General features: G+C 25.0%; 1 long non-coding RNA gene across 1 annotated transcript in view; it reads right to left on the bottom strand.

Annotated features, from left to right (window-relative positions):
* The window catches only part of LOC119588479, a 38,246-nt gene that overhangs the window by 1,814 nt on the left and 36,140 nt on the right, over window positions 1–292 (bottom strand). The window lies entirely within an intron of this gene.

The raw sequence follows: 292 nt of genomic DNA, 5'->3' as shown, positions 1-292 counted from the left end.
CAACAACAAAAACTAGTATTATCAGTACTATTAATTACAACTGTTATCAACTTTATTACGAAAAATATCTCCACCATAGTCACAACAATCCCAAATTAATATTAACTTTAATTAATTTTATAATAATCATGTTTTTCTCTTCTCCTTACATTTATCCTTATCTTTTTATCTTTTTTTTCTCTCATTTCATTTCATGACTTTGTAACGAAAGAAGGAAATATTCATAGGAGGGAGACGTGAAAAAATTGATAAATCAGAATTAGATATTCGTACATTAATAAAACATGTTACT

The sequence above is a fragment of the Penaeus monodon genome, chromosome 24 (genome assembly GCF_015228065.2).
Source record: "Penaeus monodon isolate SGIC_2016 chromosome 24, NSTDA_Pmon_1, whole genome shotgun sequence".
NCBI classification, from domain to species: Eukaryota; Metazoa; Arthropoda; class Malacostraca; order Decapoda; family Penaeidae; genus Penaeus; species Penaeus monodon.
This window is presented reverse-complemented; position numbering and strand designations above follow the sequence as displayed.